This window comes from Chiroxiphia lanceolata, chromosome 25 (assembly GCF_009829145.1).
Source record: "Chiroxiphia lanceolata isolate bChiLan1 chromosome 25, bChiLan1.pri, whole genome shotgun sequence".
Lineage (NCBI taxonomy): Eukaryota > Metazoa > Chordata > Aves > Passeriformes > Pipridae > Chiroxiphia > Chiroxiphia lanceolata.
Window position 1 is genome coordinate 3,408,942 of NC_045661.1, and position 18,586 is coordinate 3,427,527.

Here is an 18,586-nt window from a genome sequence, read left to right on the forward strand (position 1 = left end):
GTTTGTCTCATTGTGTGGCTACCAGCAAGCCTACAGAGCCAAAGGGATGCCCCTGACTTCCTCTAGCTGCTAAAACGTTAAAATTAGATTTTATTTTATGTCTATTTTTCTTCCTTCCCCCCCCATGCTTCCCTACACTATATCACCTGAATTTTACAAAATAAAAGTAGAAAAATGGAAGCTGCATCTTGCCCTAGAAAGGGGCGAGCCCAGCTGGCAGGACAAGGTTTTGGTACCAGGGTGACACACTGAGGCACCACCCAGCCACGGGGTGGGCGAGTGCCTGGCTCCCAAGAGCTGCACAGGAAGAAGTTGGGTAAGAGCAGAAAATATGTGGTTGCAGCTGCCTTCGAGCAGAGAGAGCACAGTTTGTCAGCTGAAAGAATAACACTTGTTTTTGCTCATGTTGATCGCTGCTGTCCCAGTTTTTCCTGCTGGAGACTGTGCCTCGATCAGGGAGCTCCAGTCCCCTCTCATGTCTCTTTGTCTCCTGCAAATCCAGCAGCTTTGATCAAGTCACTCTGCAAATTGTGGCCCTGGGCTGGGCTGTGTCAAGGATTTGTCAAGTATCCTACAAAACCCTGTCCCAAGATGCTCCATTCCCATCAGTTACGGTGCTGTGAGTGAATCCTGGCTTGTTCTGCACGGCCTTGTAGGGCCCTTGGCTGGGGTAACTCACTTCCCTTTCCATGGATGAGTGAAATCTTTTGTTGTTGTTGTCCTCTTCCCTTTGGCTGGCACAAGCAAGAGGGAGGTGACTTTCTGCTTGGCCGTGGGGTAGTTCTGCTCTGGTGTTTCCCTCCTGCATGTTCACAAGTGGGCTGGGAGGAGGAATAAAACACCCTGGAGATGCAGGGATAACAGATTTCTGGGAAGGCTAATTCAAGCATAGTTCCAGCACCAACACCTGTGATTAAAGCCAGGAGAGATGCACAGGCTCCTGTCTCTGCTCCTGGTTTAGCTCTCCAAGGGTCATTTCCTTGCCAACAGGCCCCTCTGGTAGTAAATGCCAGGCTGCTACTGCTTTGGACAAGCTAATTCTTGCTTGCAGAAAGCAAATATTAAAGGCAGCCCCATTATGTTGTTGTTAGACTGAAAAATGGGAATCCCTGTGTATGATAATAAGCAGTTCCCTGCCAGAGCTGAGCAGCGGGAAGTGGGATTTGCACTTCCTTCCCCAGAGAGTTTCACAGCCTCCTATGATATTTATAAAATCCTTGAACTAGAAACCCCCATCAGGGCCTGCCTTTCTCCTGACTCTGCAGGATTGCAGGCACCAGACTGACTCCAGGCTTTTCTGGCCTCCTTGCAGGGTAGGAAGTGTTTGGGAAGCTGTATAAAAAGCCTCCATCCTATGTCCCTTCCAGAGTGACAGTCACAAAGGAGCAGAGCCCAGGCTTGCTGGTGGTTTTGATAAAGGGAGCCCTGCTCCTGCCTCCTCACCCTTTCTGCTGTCCCTATGCTCCCAAGTGGGACATCTTTGGGGCTCAACCCAGAAAGCACCTCCATGTTTGCAGCTCCCAGTTGGGATTCAGCCTTTCCTATGTTTTCAGGCAACTTTAACCATCCTGGCTGAGCTGGGAGAGGAGAACGGCCCCAGGGCTGGAGCTCATGGAAAAGCCAGTCCAGCCTTTCCCTTTGGAAACCTGTTGGACCTTTTTGTGGAGAACTGCCTTGGGACCAGCCACCCCTCCCCAGATTCCACCCCTCCCACCTCATCTGCCTAATTACCCGGTAGCTTCACCCGGGAGACAGCGGGGATGGAAAATCCCCGGGCGTGCTGCAGTCTGGGGAGGGATGGGGCTTTCAGCAGGGGAGATCTGGTCCTGTCTGCTCCGGGAACAGGCTCCGGAGCTCCCCTGCCTCCCCAGAACCGGGATGCTGGCGTGTGGTAAGCCATCCGTCACGGTCACATCCCTGGCAAGGACGCGGCACCCTCTGGAATGTGGGATGGGGGCTGGAGGTGGGACGGGAGGTGTGTGCTCAGTGACCCTGCACCCACGGCCCCAGCCCAGGGAGGTGCTGGCAGCGATGTGGGTGCTCGCTGTTAATTACACCATTAAGTCATTACTCCTAATGAGACACTGCAATCTCATCTGTAAAGAAAATATTATGTTTGCACTTCAAAAGATTGTGCTGAGGTCTTTATAATGAGCGTTTTTCCCCTCCTGATTCTTCCACGATTATAGTTTAAAAAACTATTATTTTAAGTTTAGAGAGGACCAGTTCCTTTTTTTTGTTGTGTGTGCAGACACTCAGAACAGGACCATCATGCAGTCACCACCTTTATTCTAACAGCTAGAACAATAAAATAATGTGTTATTAGCCTGCATGGTGTCAAATACACTTTTCATTTACTCTCCAGCCCTCTGATTCTATCAGCCAGGAATCCAAGGTCATTATGCAATCACAAATTGTTTCTGAATTTCATTAAATCAGCAAATGGGCCTTAGCTAGATATTTGCATCAGCTGAACTTGTGATAATTTATCCAATTGGGCAATTATTATTTTGGAATCAAAGTAGTCCTGAGGGATTATGCTTCATTTTAATTTGTCTGCAGAAGTCTCAGTGCAACCCCTGCAACTTGGCTGCAAAATCAGGTGAAAAACTGCAATCCTGCTGCAGGTTTTGGGGATAAATAACACAGTTTTTCCTTCAGTCTTTCACTGTTGCAACACACCAGGAAAAGGGGAGTGAAATGCTGGTATAATTTAATGTCAATGGATTTGAATTGGAAAGCTTAGAAAAGACATTATTGTGGAAACTCATGTTTTATATAAATAGAAGGGTTGTGATAAAGTACAATATTTTTTTTATAAAACTGCAGTGTGAAGGGTCACTGGATTTCTTGGGCTGTGTCCAGGACATTACAGGTTGTATCCTGTGTGTGACAGGATGTAGAGAATCAATTCTCTTTGCCTTATAACCTTGTGCTGTTGTTGAGATGGTGTGGAGCAGAAATCCACGCTCTGGGGATGTCAGAAGGTTTTACACCCCCCAAGCAGGTGTAAGTTGATGTCAGTAACACTCTGGGTGTCCCAGAAATTTGTTATAAATTGGGAAATGCACCGAGGGAGAGACAGGGTGTGGACACAGGATTTAACACCCTGTTGACAGCCTGGATTTGCTGACGAGCAATCAACTGTTGTACAAGAGATAAACTGTTGTACAAGAGATAAAGTGCAGCAGCTCAGGAGTGAAAGAGGCTCCGTCTGTGGGGCTGCATTGTCCTGCTGAAGGAGGGCAGAATTTGGGGCTGGGACAAATGAAGATCCACTTTTATTCCCTGTTGGACTCATTAGGAAAAGTGCCTCTGATTGCAGCTGAACTTGGACCTCTTTCTCCTTCCCTTCTTAATCGTTTCATAACCAGGTTCAGACTCATCCAGATCTAATTTCATGTACTTGCAAAGTCTGACTCAGCAATAAATGTTATCAGCTTCCACTCAAACCTGCAGAAAGTGGGGAAAAAAGTCAACCTTCCCACAACAGACATCAAATGGGAGCTCTGTCTTGCTGAGTCAGGCCCTGAGCGTGCCTGGACCCTCATTGTTTTGAAACTTAGAAGACAGTCCACAAGCCTTGCAAGAGATAAGTGTGTGGTTCATTGGATACAATAAAACTCTTCAGACAGTGCTGAGTGGGAAAAAACTGCAAATGCGTTGATATTTGGGGCAAAGTTTATTAAACGTTTGATTTCAAAGGAAATTTAAAGTAAAGCCTTGCAGAATGTTTAAATATTTCCATGTACTCCCAGCCCCTTAAAGGAATTGAGTGTCCTTGTGCAGTTTCTGTCAGTGGAAATGATGTTTTTATTGACTCACGGCTTTCAAAACACAAGTTATTGCAAATATTTTGTCTCTGCATGTTTTCCAGAAACAACCTCATGTTTTTAAACATCGAGCTTGTAACTTCCTAAGTTCGCGGATTTCACGGTAAGGTTTGTACTCGGAGGAAACAAGTTGCTCCACCACCAGTGTTGAGTATCCTTCAAGGCAGGTGATTTTGCCACACCGACTGGCCCTCTGTGAGGGGAGCAACTGAGCCTCTGCCGAGGCTGCCAAGTCCTGCAGAGACAGAAAATGTGAAAATCCCTCTGCTGACACTGCCCTGCCTCCAGCAACACAAATTAAACAGTGATTCACCTGCTCGCTCCCAGCACGGTGGTCCCCGGGGAATGAGACACCTTGCTAGGACTTAAGCCATAAAAACAGGGATTTACAGATCAGTATCAGCAGCCACGAGTCGTACCTGGAAGCAAAATTCTCTGCTATTTATTCCTGCTGCACACACAAAGCTGGGAGAGGGAGAAGCAGAGCAGTTTCCTCTCAGTTAGAGAGGATGAGTGGGGACTCTGAGCTGTGTGTGCCTCCTGGCCACTCACTCGCTGGGGATTTTGGTAAATCATTCAATCTTCATCTTAGTTTTCCCATCTGTAGAGCCACACAAGTAATATTTAGCATTTTGTTCCGGATGGAGGGCGGTGTGAGAGCTAAAACATTGTTGCTTTTGCCTCAGACTTCAACAAATCTGCTCGTGTCCCTGACGTTTTGCAAGTGAGGATGGAGGAGTGTGGGGAGGGCAGCGGGTGCATCGCTGCTGCCTCGGGCACAGTGCTCTGCAAGAGAGTCCCTGGGGATGGTGGCTGCAGTTCTCATCCTGTCCCTGGCTATGTAAGGAGGTGACACTGCTTGGAAACACGAGATATCCCTCTGCATTCCAGGTAACGTTCATGGAGAGCTGGGTGTTACAGTCACGGACACAACTACGGCTCTCCCTGGGGTATTTATACACTTTTCACCAGAAACAAAAAAAGCCCCGAAATTTATTAACTGTTGACATTAGCTTTTCTTGAGTGTGTATTTTACAGCTGAATTATGGTCGAAGATGGGGCCGAGGAAACCATCTAACAGATCACGAGACCTCGTGCAGCGACTGCGCTGAACTTCTGACCTGCTCCTCTCTGTGTGGCTGCTGTCACTCCCAAACCCTCAGCCACACAAACCCACCACCAGGACATACATGTGCTATTTCCTCCTCCTGTATTTTGCCTGTTTCTTCTTGGTTACAGATGTATTTCATGGCAACGTTACAGTTCTTTATTCTTTATGTCTTTTCTTTTTTAAATAAATTTTAAAAAAATCACGCTATTAAATGCTGTGTTTCAAGAAACGCTTTTTAAGGGGTGAAAGTGATGTGATGCTGTTATGTGTTAGTGCTTGGTGACCTCAAAGCTGCTGCTGCTCTTATCCTGTCCCCTCTGTGCCCTGTGCAGCATCATCCCCTCCATATGGGAACACTCTCAGCCTAGTGATCCGCTCGGTCCCTGCTCTGTTTGCCGTCACCTGGTGCCACTCTTGGATGTCTCCATCTGTCCCTCGGTTGGGTGGTGAAGGGCAAGGAGAGGCCACGGCCAGGAGCTGCCAGGGCTCCCCTCGGGGGTCACCTTCACCTGAGGGAGGATGGGGACACCGCGGGCTGTCACAGAATCATTGAGAAAAAGACCTCTGAGATTATCCAGTCCACCCTGTGCCCCATCCCCACCTCGTCCCCCAGCCCGGAGCACTTGAGTGCCACGTCCAGTCCTTCCTTGGACACCTCCAGGGGTGGGGACTCCACCACCTCCCCGGGCAGCCCCTTCCAATGTCTAACCACCCTCTCCGTGAAGAAATTCTTCCCGATGTCCAACCTAAACCTCCCCTGGTGCATCTTAAGCCTGTGTCCTCTCGTCCTGTCTCTTATTCCCTGGGAGCAGAGGCGGAACCCCACAGCCCCATTTCAAAGAGTCGCAGAGAGCCAGAAGGTCCCCCCCGAGCCTCCTTTTCTCCAGGCTGAGCCTCCCCAGCTCCCTCAGCCGCTCCTGCTGCTCCAGCCCCTTCCCCAGCTCCGTCCCCTTCCCTGGACACGCTCCAGCCCCTCTGTGTCCTTGTCGAGAGGGGCCCAGACCCGGACAGAGCCCCGGCGGTGCCGGGCACGGGGGGGGACAACCCCGCTCCTGCCGCCGCAGAAGCCGCAACACGGGCTGGGGAGGACGCGGCCGCCCCGCACCTGCCCCGGGCCCTTCCCCGGAACTTCTCCCGGGGCTCCCTGTCCCTGCCCGGGGCCGCTCCGGCCCCGCCACCCCCGCCCGCCCCGCTGGCTCCTCCCCGGGGCCGCGGCCGCGGAGGGCGGAGCGGACGCGGCGCCGCCGCCGCGCAGAGCAGCGACCGAGCCCGGAGCGCCGAGCCCCGGAGCGGCGGCGGCGGCGGCGGGAGGAGGCGGCCCCGGGGGAGGCGGCGGTGAGCGGGGGCCGGGGGCAGCGGGGGGAGCGGCGGGAGCGGGGCGAGCGGCGGGTCCGGCCGCGGGGTGTCCCCGCTTTGGGCCTGGCGAGGCCGCGGCGGGGCGGGCGGAGCGGGGCAGGGGCCGGCGCGGGGTCCGGCGGGGTCCGGGCGGGGGCGGCGGGGACGCGCCGGGCGCTGCCGGAGCCCGGGCGGGCAGCGAGGGGGAGGCGGCTTCGCTCCGGCCCCGACCCGGCTCCGGCTCCAGCCTCCGGCCCCGTCCTGCCCCGTCCCGTCCCATCCGCGGCTGGACATCCATCTTGTGCAGCCGGGCGGGGGTGGCTGGCCCTGGGCGAGCCTCGGGAAAAATGACCGGGATTCCCGTGGCGTTCGGGGCAGTCAGGTGTGTGCGGGGCGTCCCGGGCTCGCTGCACCCCGGAGTGTCCCAGGGGGGCTGTGCGGTGCCGGGCCCCGGGACCACCGGAGGTAAAGGGGGAGAGAGGATGGAGGGTACCCAGGGTGGGCTGAGACAGGGGGATGGCAGGATGAGGGACAGGGGGATGGCAGGACAAGGGACACGGGGATGGCAGGACAAGGGACAGGGGGATGGCAGGACAAGGGACAGGCTTCACCAACCCCTCGCTTCTCCACCCCGGATGGGCGGCAGGAGGTTTGGGCAGGTGGGACAAGCCAAGGGGGCAGCCCCTCGTGAGCCATGTGGAGTGATGCGCTGGTCCATCCCCGTGCTCTGGGTCCATCCTCATCCTCCTGACCCACCCTCGTCATCCTGGCCCACCCTCGTCATCCTAACCCACCCTCATCCTCCCAGCCCAAGGACCAGTCGTCTCAGACCACATCAGCTCCAGAAAGGTTTCTCTGCACTTCCTTCGGTCGCTTTAAAGAGAAACTGTTCTCTGCTTAGGGAAACTTTGGTGTTTTAGATACTTCTCGTTAATTGGTGCCTTCGGTTGCGATATTTGAGGTGCAGTACATGTGGTTTTGGTGCCAGGATTCCTGCAAAGCTTTCCCAGCAGGAGGGTTGGGGTTTGGACACACCGATTTTGACCAACACGGAGCTGGAATCAGCGCCTGGGTTTTGCTTTGCTCACTGGTTGGAAAGAGCTGCAAACAGGAAGGGCAAATCACGAATACTCTGGGTTGGTTTTTTTTTTTTTTCCTTTTGGTAGCTTAACAGGGCAGATAATATTTCTTAAAATAGTTGTTTGACTTGAAAACGCCTGTCTGCCTTTGGAGTTTTGTATCAGCACTCTGTCATTTCTGTGGCTGTTGTGATTCTCTCTGAGTAGCTGTGTTGCTCCACGTAAAGAGGCTCCAGATTATTTGAAGAGTTGAGTTGAGGGAAGCGGCTGCTCAGTTGACAGTGCCTGTCTGCCGTGAGATGTGTCACCGCTGGGATTCGTGTCGTTGCTTTTTTCTTGCTGGAGTGGTGTGTCAGTAACTCCCACTGGTGTAGCAGCATTAAGACAGGGTTTTAATGTGGGAATTTGTGAGGCTTTCAGGAAGTAACGGATGGAGCTTGGAGAAACCGAAAGTGGTGCGTTAGCAGAGCTCTGTGCCTTCAACAAGAAGTTATCCAAAATCAGCCAACTTGAAGGGAAGTTTCAGATGGCACGTTCTTACTTTTAGAAGCAACTTTTAGAAGCTTAGAAGCAACTTTTTGAGTTCGTAGAAGCGACGTATCTCACCAAGTATGAAATGCCGTCTGATTATTCTGACATCATTATCACGTTGCTGTAGTGACTTCATTACGCTGGGAATGCCGTGTTCACGTCCCGTTGCTATGGGGAAAAAAAGAAAAAAAAAATCGGCGTAATAAATAAAACCATTTAACGTTCCGTTCGTCGCCGCGGCAGGAAAAAAGACATCGATTTATTGACGCGAGCGAAGACCGGCAACATATTCCTGCAGCAGCTCTTCGTGCCAAGATAGAAACTGGGAAATCGTCACTCGGAGCTCTCGGCAGATTGTCCCTTCCCTCCCTGTGTTGTGGCAGGTAGCAGAAGTTGTGAAATCCCGGGTTTGGAGCGGAGGGTGACGGCGTGCGCGCGTCGTTCTCCGAGGTGGAGCCGGCAGGAAGCGCCGCGCTCGCCGCTAAAAATAATCCTGCGTTCGCCACGCCGGGTCTGTGTGCAGCCAGATCATCCCCACACCCCGAGTTATCCTTCAAAGCAGACATTTCTTACAGCCTTTGGGAAGGTGTGAGGAGCCCAGCGGGGTGTAGGGGTCCGGTGAAGGGCCCGCGGTGACATTTCGAGGCCCAGCGGTGTCAGAGCGCAGAGTTGTCGCTCTGAGGGCTGGCAGGGAGCTGAGCAGTGCCTGCCATCACGTGTCCTGGCTCTGGCGTGGCCGTTTTGAGGGTAAGTAGCTTTGCTGGAGGTTCTGAGAGGATCTGTGTGCCAAAAGGGCTGAATTACCAGCGCAGCATAAGTCCGGTGACACGTTAATGCTTTTATTTGGAGACTCGTGTTTACGCAGCGTAGCAAAACAGTTTATATTTGAAACCATAAGCTGCAAATATACAAGACATAGGTTATTAGAGATGCCTTTCGTGGCTGTTCATCCAGTCTGAGGGCTGTTCTTAAAAAAAAACCCTGAAAAGTAATTAAATAGCAGGAGTGTAACATGTGGACGTACTCGAACATAAAAGTTTCAATTGTGTATTGAATCATCGTCTTGGGCATAAACAACTCTAGACTTTGTTTGTGCTGTATATTGCAGTGTTTTTTCTTGTGCTGTGCACGTGCACAGTGTACTCAGGGGCACTTTGAACTTGTACTTAGCATTTTAGGGAACAGATTGCTTCTGTGCAACTTCACAGGCTTCACAAAATCATCCTGAAGAGGAATGTTAATATTCCGAGAACAGGAACGTGTTATCTGTTTTCCTGGAATAAAAGGAAGTGGCTCTTTTGAACATAATGCAAGTTCTAATCTTCAGTCTTTATATTGGAAATGTTTTTTACTTGTAGTTGTTTGAAATTCAGAATTGTCCTTGGTCTGGTGTTACTTTCAAGCCTTCAGAAATCAGCTCGGCTGGCTCTGGCTGTGGATCCTGATGAAGACTTTTGGTTTTTAGGATAATACAGAGACTTCCTTTTTTATCACTTTGTTTTACTTTCTGAAGAGCCACATTAATGTTGAACATCAGTCAGATTGTAACCTTGTGTATTTAATTCTGCAGAAGCAGATTCATGAGAGACACAACTTTTAAAACTCAGTCAAGTCCTGGGGTTGTATTTGGATTTTTTTTTTGCCTTGATTTGGGGTGGGTTTTGGGTTAGTTTTTTGAAGAGGTAGTGAGGATGGTGGTTAAAGTACAGCCTGAATTCATTTTATGCTGTGCTCAGTTATTGATTTGCTTTTACTCTTTCATTCAATAGTTACTGGGAAATTAAACAGAACAGTAATGGGAGCATCTTCTTAAAAGGCTGCTAATAAATCCCAGGGATGAAATTTCACTTAGACATTTTGTGTTTGCACTTTGCAAAAACTTCTGCTGCTGGAAACATGACACCTAATGGCAGAGATAAGTAAGGATATCCTAAAGTTTTCTGAAAGAAAAGCTGATCTTACTGGACTGTTCTGTTTGGTCCAGCCTGTCTTGCTCAGGTGCTAAAACTTGGGTGAGGTGTTTTGGTTTGTTTGCTGCAGTACTGAAGTGTGGTGGCAGCCAGGATTTATTTGTGTTCCTAGACTGCTCTCTGGATAGAAGTTAATGTCCTGAAAAGTTCACCTCCCAAACAGGTTTCTCCTTGGATTATATCCTTCATCGGAAGTAGGAAAGGATAAAGGAGGACTTGGCTTTTTGTTCCTAAAGCACAGGTTGGATCAACACTAGAGCAGTGTCACCTCATGGCTGTTACTCAGCAGACTCAAAATACAACGTGCTTCCTCCTGCTGGGATTGCAGATGTCCTGGAATATTGTTAGGGAATCCCAGACCACCAGCCCAGGTTGCTCCAAGCTCCTTCCAGCCTGGCCTTGGACACCTCCAGGGATTCCAGGGGCAGCCACAGCTTCTCTGGGCAACCTGTGTCAGGACCTCATCACTCTCACAGGGAAGAATTTTGTCCTAATATCCAATGTAAACCTTCTCCCTGTCAGTGTGAAGCCATTCCCCTTGTCCTGTCACTCCAGGCCCCTGGCAATAGTCTCTCTCCACCTTTTTGTGGGATCCCTTCAGGCACTGGAAGGTAGAATGCAGTTCCGTGTGTTTCAGTTAATGGAAATGGTGAAACAGAGCTCAAAGTTTATGAAGATGAATTTATTCCAGTCCTCCATACCCAGGTGATAGGAGGCATTAGTCAGGCCAAGGAGAGAGGCACAGTTTTTGTGGGGAAAACATGTCCCAGAATGGTTGGGCTCTGCAGTTAGAACTCGTAGTAGGTTACTCACCCTTTGCAGCTGCACCCTGTGATGAGTAAGGCAGGTCATAGATTGAACTCCTTTTTCCCACTGTTGAATTTTTATTCAACAAGAACCCAGCAGGAGACCAAGTGATCCAGTTTGGTGTCTCCAGCACTAATATTAGAATGAAAAAACCACCTGTGTTGGTTAAAGCAAGAGCTGTTGAACTGTTACAGCAGAAGAGAAAGGCTTAATATAAGTGTGAAGATGATACACTTTCATTAATGGCTTCTGTGTAAGAGGGATATTTAAAAAAATTACCTAATGCACTTTTTATATATAAATATGTTGAAATAGAAATAACCTTGATTAGCCTGAATATACACCTCACATTACATGTTGAAAAAATAGCATCCAGGCATATGACAGGAATTCTGTATTTCAGTGTGGCTTTTAGTTGTCTTCCCTAAAAGTCCTGTACTGCCTATGAAAGTTATTGCAGGAAGGAGAACTTATATTTTTATATTCTTTGATAGCTCAACCCAAATGTAGTTTAAATTTATGTTTGAGACAAGTCTGTGCTCTAAATAACTGAGGATGTTGTGGCCTGGATTTAGTTTGATGACCAGTTTTGCTCTGAAGTGGCCCCATCTCTGTTGTTTCACTGCCTGTATTTATGTCCAACTTCCTCCTTAAGATTTCTTGATTTATATGTAAACAAGCTCTCCAGAATGCATGGTTGCTTTTGATTTATAAGATATACAGGATTTTAAATGCTGGCTTTTTTGGCCATACTTTGCTTTCTAAGGTTGCTGTTTAGCAAGTGGACCTGGCGTTCAACACAGCATTTATTCCAATAATGTAAGATTTTTAGGAGAAACCTTGTTATAGCACATAAAAAAATGATGTTTTGGTTGTATTTTATGGAGTGTCACCAGGACTGAAAGCACCTACAAGGTTAAATGGCTTTAATGTGAGCTCTGAGGCTCCAGCTGAGTGTGCTTGGAGTTGATTTGCTTTTGCTCAGGTATCAGAGCATCCTCCAAGGCCAGAGTGGGTTTGCTGTGGGTGACAGTCCTGGGAGGGCAGAGTAGGTAACTTGGGTTTCTGTAGGTCAAGGGTTCCATGAGCTAAAAAAAAAAAGGAGATTTTTTTCAAATGAGATGTGGTGAGATGTGGCTGCCCAGGGATCTGTGTCATCAGAGAGACACAGAACTGGACTGGGCAAGGTCTTGAGTGACTGGTCTGACTTCAAAGCCCCATTTGGAGCAGGGGGTTGTAGCAGAGGCCTTTGGAGTTCCACCTCAGTGTGAATGACCCTCTGTTTCCTGGGATTTGCGTGGAGTGGTTGTCCTGTGTGGGAGGGTGAGCAGGATGCAGTGGAAGCTCAGGGAAGGCAGAGCTGCAGGCTGTGGTTTCATGGTCACACCCCCCCAGTGTCCCCTTTGCTCTGTAGATGCTGAGGCAGCTCGGGGAGCTCAGCAAGCTGAGAACTGAGCTCATCCCAAAAATACAGAGGTAATTTTCAACCAGCTCAGCTCTTGCTCTGACTCACTGTGCGGTTGTGGAGGTACCACTGCTGATGGAGGGAAGGAGCTGAGAGCAAGAAACTGCAGTTCCTGAGCAGGTCTGACTCAGGGCAGCATCCTTTGCTCTTGTGTAGAGTAGGGGCAACGTGGTGGCTCAGCTTTGCCTGTGACAATTGGAAAGAACACGACCTGTGGCTTGTTCAGGGTGGTGGATAAATATGTGAGTGTTTGCTCTGTGTCCTCGGTGGTAACAGGTTGTTATTGGCAAGAACCAGCCTACATTTATGAGAGTTACATCAAGCTGCCCTTCTGTTGCAACAAATTGAGGGTCTTCACTGCTTGTTTCTCTGCTGGCTTTGCTTGTTGTTGTTGGCTGTTGACGTGCTCTGTGAGCTGGTTTGACATGTCTGACTGAAACCCTTCGGAGCTAAATGGCTCATTACTAGAAGCTTCCTGTTCTTCCCTGTGATAGCATAATTTTGTTAATTAATGCCTGTTTTCTGAGCTCCTTTCTGAAGACAGGGGGGTGCAGGGGGAGCTGTATAGACCCAGTGACAGCAGAGCATCCTCAGGACACACATGTACCTGTTCAGCTGTTGGTGTTTCTGCTGAAGCACTTTGGGGCTGAACCTCTGATGCCATTTCACTCCCAGGTTTGCTACGAAACACCTTCTGATCTGCAAAGGGACAGAAACTGGTTACTGAGAGATCACTTCTTCCCTTGCACATACTGCAATAATTAAGGTTGTCTCAAGTAATCCATTTAACAATATTAAAATGAGGCGGCTGTGGGAAGGAGGGAGGAGCCACTGGGTGTTGCATTCCTGGTCAGAAATGCTGTGTTTAAACTTAAATTGCATTGATGTGCTGTGGGAAGATCCTCTGAGTGATGTGTCTATGTGGGGGAAGGAACAGGGCACCAGAAACCAACCCTCTTTTGGATCACCAGTCGTTTTGGGGTTTGTAACTTCTCCACTGGCAGGTTGCACTCGCAGCCCTGGAGCAGCCAGTGCTCCTAGTTGAAAAGGAGAGCTTTAAAACTCTGTGTTTCTGTCTCTCCCATGGCAGCAGAGCCACAGGGCTCTTTCTCAGCGTTGCCAGCTGCTGAAGCAGGTCGGGTGGCCCTGCCTGAATCTCAGTGTGGCCACATGAAGACGGTGTTTTGATGTTTTGATGTGTGTTCCTGCTCCTGCTGTGAGTGGTCCAGCAGGTATTGGGTGCTGGCTGTTGGGAAAGACCTGCTATACCTGAACAGGCACTTCCCCAGTGCAGCTGCAGTGGCTTGACCTGAACCCAGGGGGAGGCACGGGTTGGATTTTTTTTTTTTTTTGGGGATTGGGAAATCCAAACGCTGACAAAAGCAGACTCGGTGTGTTCTGAAAACTTGCTGGTTGTTTGCTTTTGCTGAACAAAATGATCTGTCTGAGGGGAAAGTCTGACCCTCCACAGGGCTTTTCTGGCAGGGGAGAAACAGGGAACAGGACAAACAGCAAAAAAAGAGTCCGTGGCTGCAGGTGGTGCCTTGGCTTTCTCACCCATTTCACTTTGTTTGACTTAAAATCTGGGGAGCCAGGCAATAGCCAATGGTCCTGTGGAGCAGGTGGCCTGAGTCATTATGATCTGTTATTTATTTTGAATATTGATAAACTGGAAAATATTTAAATCCAGCAGGGGCACTGAAGCAAGAGGTCTGGATATGCCCACAGCAGTGGCTGAAACAGATCTTTATTAATAATTAAATGAGGCAATCAAAAATACGCCGGTGACGAGCAGGATGAGAAGTTTCTGTAAGAGGTGGTTGTTGCCCTGTCAGAAATTACTGCAAAAAACCCCTGCTTTTTGGAAATAACACTGCAACAACCAGTGTTTGTCAATGGGTTGTGTTGCATAACTGCTGCTTGCTGGAGCGTTGCAGAAAAACAGACACTTGCATTTCACTTGTCAGTGGCTACAACTGCAAATTCAAGGCTGGCTGGAATGTTTGGGGGTTTTTTTGTTTGGTTGGTTTTTTTAGTCGGAATATTTGTTGGATTTGATGATGATGTCCTGTTCTGCAGTGTTCTAATCCTGAAAACATTTGAACTTGTCATGTTTAAATCGGGGTTACTGCGTGTGAAGTCACGGCAGGGAAAGCTGCTCCGGGAGGGATCTGAGCATCTCTGGCTGCAGCTGGGGCTGGGAGTGCTCCCTCCTTCCCTTTGTCCAAGTGGAAAATCTGTGTGGAATCAGGCATTTCTCACATTTTTATCAGGAAATAGACCTCTGGAAAGCCTGGAGAATGTGGGAGGAGCAGTTCAGCTGGATGTATGGGTTGCAGTGCCTTTTATGTTATATTTTTATGTAATATTCTTTTCTCTCATGCAAATAAACTCGAAGTTGTAGGGAGGGGCTGCTGAGAAGAGGAAAACTTTCATTACAGACAGCTGACATGCAGAATAATATCTTTTTATGTGCCACTCACCACGTGGTGGTTGGAAGTAACTCATAGTTCAGTGGGTAAGGCTATTTCTGGTGCAATTCTCTGTTTTTTGGGTAAGAGTCTCATTCCAGCACATCTTGCTTTACCCTGGGATTTGATGTCAGTCCTGTTCTGGGTAACAGTGATTGGGTATCAAGCCTGAAGAGCAGAAATCTTGATGGATTTATCAAATAAATAACAGCTGAAGATAAATTTAGCCAATTGTTGCTTTCTACTTTGGGTTAGAACAGTAATTGTAGTTGAAAATTACATTAAGATTAAAGATACAGACTGAAGCGGTTCCAGACAGCCTTTGTCATGAAATATTTATGCATTTAGGGCTTTTAACTCATCAGATCACTTATAAAGTCATAGAGATTACAGTACAGTTATGGCTTTGCCTTGTTTTGTGAATACACTCCATTGACATATTGATCACTAGAACACAGTCAAATCTAGAGCAGAGCTTTTTCAGGAATCTCATTTAAAATGACCAGACAGATGTTTTAATGCTCCAGGGCACTTTCTTCAGTGCTGTGATTCCGAGAAAGTGTTCTTTATTCTACTTTGTAGCCTCTGTTAAATGAACTGTTTGCTCTAAACCCTTGTCATAAACACAATATCGAGTCCAAATCCATTTAGCACTAAAGCAAACTCGAGCTGGGTGATGGGGTGGCTCAGCAGGTATCAGAAGAATTAAGTTACATCTCTAGAGCCGAGATGCTGGAGCTTCTTTTGTTGTCCTTTACATGCCAGGTTCAGATCCACTGCATTTTTATGGGCAGGAGTTGAAATATATATTTAGGAACTTTTTTAAACCGGTGTTGATGGTTCCCCTGACGAGCTCAGGGGTTTGGCTGATGTTGCATTTGTAGATTTGCTGGAGAAAGAACAGTTGACTGGGAGTTTCTGCTTGGGTGGGAAGGTGTCCTCCCCAGCAGGGAAAGCACAGAAATTGTGGGTGATGGCAATTAACACTCAGATTAATTGTGGGGTGTTCTCAGGTCTTGCTCAGAGTGCAGAACCAGCTGTCTCCAGCTTAACAAATGGACACACTAATATGGGAGAGATTTTTGTTTTTCCTATTGCCCCGTGTCTTGTCATTTCAAAGGCACATTCTAAAAATAAGACTTTTTTTTTTGTTGTTCCTCTTTGGATGCTGTTGGTGAGGTGGAGGGGAAGGACTGGCTGATGCCAGTGGTGCTCATCTTGAAGGATGTGTCCTCCCTTCCGTGGGAGTCAAACACAGTTCTGGGAGCAGGAGCCCAACTGCCCCTGGGTTTTGTTTTTGTTGCTGTTTAAAGCCAGCTCTATAATAATCTATTTTGGTTGTAGTCAAGCTTGACCTATAAATACTGAAATGGCTCATATAAAACTGATTAAACCATCAGAGCTATTTCCTTTAGTGCCACCTTTTGTTTTCCATAAAGGAAATTCCAGGATGAATTGGCCAAGTAGTTTTGCCCTTTTGAGCAGGTTCAGGAGGATTAAAAAAACTTCAGAGAACACCCCCCCCAGTGCAGAGGGCAGATCTGCCAGTGGTTTGGTTATGACACTCCTGGCCTCATAGTTCTCACTTCAGCACTGGAGTGTTAATCACATATTTGAATATTCCTTCAGTTAAAACCTTCCCACAGAAGAAAGTTTCACTTTTCTTATAAAAGAAAACTCAGTTTCCACCCCCTTCTGCCCCCCCCAGGAAGCAGCATTAAGGGGCTGAGCTAAATACTGGAGGATCAAGCACCATATTAAACAACTTAATTGCTTTATGAAAGGTAATGAAACTGTTACTTTTGCCTCTATTTTAAGCTAATTCTGTGCTTTTACTGCTATTCAGGCTCCTATCAAGCCTTAAAATCTGCCGTGAAACCCTTTCAAGAGGTGCAGTTGTACCTCACACATCCGTTGTTAACTGTGTTTAAGCCCTCATTACATGGATACTCGTTGCTGTAGGGGTTTTATTTAAACTGATAAACAAATGCAGTATTAATAAGTGGCCATATGGTCAGTGGGGCTTTTCATTCAAAAAAAAAATGGTTGTTAAAAGAGGCGTTTAATTAGCGGCAGTTGCGTGGGAACGGCCGGGCTTTGGTTGCTCGTGGCTCTCACACACACACACACACAACTCACCAGGCATTGGAAACCTCAGGGCTGCAAATGCAAACCTGACCTTTAGATCAGGCCCCGTGGCCAAATCCAGTGTGTGTGCACACTGACTGTCGCAGCTTTGCCAGGAAGATTTAAAGAATCTTAATATTTTCGGGAGTTTGTAAATTGAGTCTCCTGGAAAGCTGGGAAGTGGCCCGTGCTGACAGACAGTGTGGGTGTAGAGGTTTGATGTTAGTCTTGGAATTTATCACTGGTGGGTAGAAATCATTGAGTCACAGAATGGTTTGGATTGGAAGGATCTTAAAGCTCACCCCGTTCCACCCCCTGCCATGGGCAGGGACACCTTCCACCAGCCCAGGTTGCTCCAAGCCCCGTCCAACCTGGCCTTGGACACTTCCAGGGATCCAGGGGCAGCCACAGCTTCTCTGGGCAACCTGTGGCAGGGCCTCCCCACCCTCCCAGGGAAGGATTTCTTCCCAATATCCAATTTGCTGAGTTATTTAGAGCATGGTGTTCATAACACCAATGTGGTGGGTTCAGTCCCTGCACGGGCCATTCACTTAAGAGTTGGACTTGATGATCCTTGTGGATCCCTTCCAACTGTGAGTATTCTGTCAAATTTCTGTCAGTCTAAACCTGCTGTCTTTCAGTTTGAAATACACTGAAAGAGCAGTTTAAACCTCTACAACTTGAGAAGTTTCAAAGAACCCTTTGCTCAGGGGGAAGCTTGTCTTGTTCTCTCCAAAGAGAGAATCAATCTCAAAGATTCGATGCTGGAGACCAAATAAAGGCAAACTGGGCTTTATGACCAGTGTCTGGGCACTGTTACTGCAGAAATAAAATAATTCAAGTGCCAAGCTGAAATGGCAGTGACAATCTACCCTACCTCATGTCACTTATTTACTCTAATTATATAAACCAGGAAGAACAGTGAAGAACGTTGCCAAGCTACTATCAGCACAACAAATTGTTCTTAGCAAGTATAATGGAGTTGGGCTTTTGCTCTGGCTGAGCCTCCTCGAGTCTGTCTGGAATTTAAACCATATTGTGAAAGGTCAGAATATTTTTCACACTGAAGAAAATGGAGAAGGCAAAAAACCCCACCTTTATAGGACTTTAAAGTCAGTGGCAAGTTGGGGGGTGGGGATAAACAACAGATGGAGGAAGTCCCATAAACGGCTGCTGTGTTTAATGGTGATGCCTTTTAACATTTACATGTTTAGCTGATGAGGAAGGGGGAAAGGAAGTATTTTTTCTTTTTTTTTTTTCTTTTTCTTCCAAAAGAAGCTGTTGGGAACTCCTGAATGGAGTTCTGAAATACTCAAGTGGGTCTGGATGAGGAGAAATGGTCGAGTGCGACCGTGGTGTCGCCTGGGAGGACCTGCGACCACACAGTGCTTCCTATAAGCTGTTTTATTTATATATATGTGTATATATACATATAAATTACTGAGAAGAGACTGTTTCCCCCTCAATCCTCACACTTTGTGGCTGGCTGTCCTGTTTGCAGCTCAGTGCTCATTAGTATGAAGTTTGCAGCAGTGCCGCAGTCGGTCCGGAGGGGCGGCTGCCAACTCCACCAGTGACGTGGAGGGCTGTTCTAATTTGGGGATGCAGTGTGTGTTGGCCTTTGAGTTTTGCTGCTGGCTTCCTTTCCCCTCTCTTTGTCTGCCTGGCACATGGCCCTAGCAACTTTCTGCAAGTGCAGACCAATAGGACAAAACATAAATTAGCCGTTTCAGCACGGCAAGGTTTGGCTGCCCAGAGCCCTTGTTCCCTTGCCTGGAGAGCTTCTATAGCAAAGCAATTCCCAATGAATAATTAGGCAGTCACTTCCATGGAAGTGAACATTATGTTGTTTAAAAT

General features: G+C 48.0%; 1 protein-coding gene across 2 annotated transcripts in view; it reads left to right on the plus strand.

The window, feature by feature from the left end:
• Window positions 1-6,209: 6,209 nt before the first annotated feature.
• Window positions 6,210-18,586, plus strand: part of RAP1A (RAP1A, member of RAS oncogene family) — a 38,318-nt gene continuing 25,941 nt past the window's right edge. Inside the window, exon 1 of one of the 2 annotated variants that reach the window (XM_032710652.1) lies at window positions 6,210-6,279. The gene's annotated coding sequence lies outside the window, so the exon portion shown is untranslated. Of the gene's footprint in view, window positions 6,280-8,146; window positions 8,273-18,586 lie in introns of those variants that run through there. The other variant, XM_032710651.1, reaches the window with a different exon arrangement.